The sequence below is a fragment of the Tachysurus fulvidraco genome, chromosome 14, assembly GCF_022655615.1.
Source record: "Tachysurus fulvidraco isolate hzauxx_2018 chromosome 14, HZAU_PFXX_2.0, whole genome shotgun sequence".
NCBI classification, from domain to species: domain Eukaryota; kingdom Metazoa; phylum Chordata; class Actinopteri; order Siluriformes; family Bagridae; genus Tachysurus; species Tachysurus fulvidraco.
The window spans coordinates 25,601,215-25,601,648 of NC_062531.1; positions in this window are offsets into that span (position 1 = coordinate 25,601,215).

Consider the following 434-nt stretch of genomic DNA (forward strand, 5'->3'; position numbering starts at 1 on the left):
CTGCAGATGTTCTCCTTCCTGCTCACACGAGTCTCCACCATCAGAGAGAGAGGGAGAGAGGGAGAGAGGGAGAGAGAGAGAGAGAGAGAGAGAGAGAGAGAGAGAGTTTTATTTATATTTGTATTTGATGATGTGTTGGGATGTAAAGTGGAACTGATAAGCGTGAGTAATAAGTCGGATCTGGATAATTATCACATGGTTCGATGGTTTAATCTCCGTCAAACTGCCTTCACAGCGTTCACACACACACACAGCTCCGCTCTCGTCTTCCTAACGAAGATATCGGCCGAGAGATCGGGCCTGCGTTTTCCTTTCTTCCTTCCTTCCCTTCTTCCTTCGTCTTCTCGCCGTGTCTGATATGTTCATCTTCACGTAACACTGACACACAGCAGTGTGTCCATCCGGAGGAAGGGTTTAGTTCAGAGAGAACTTTC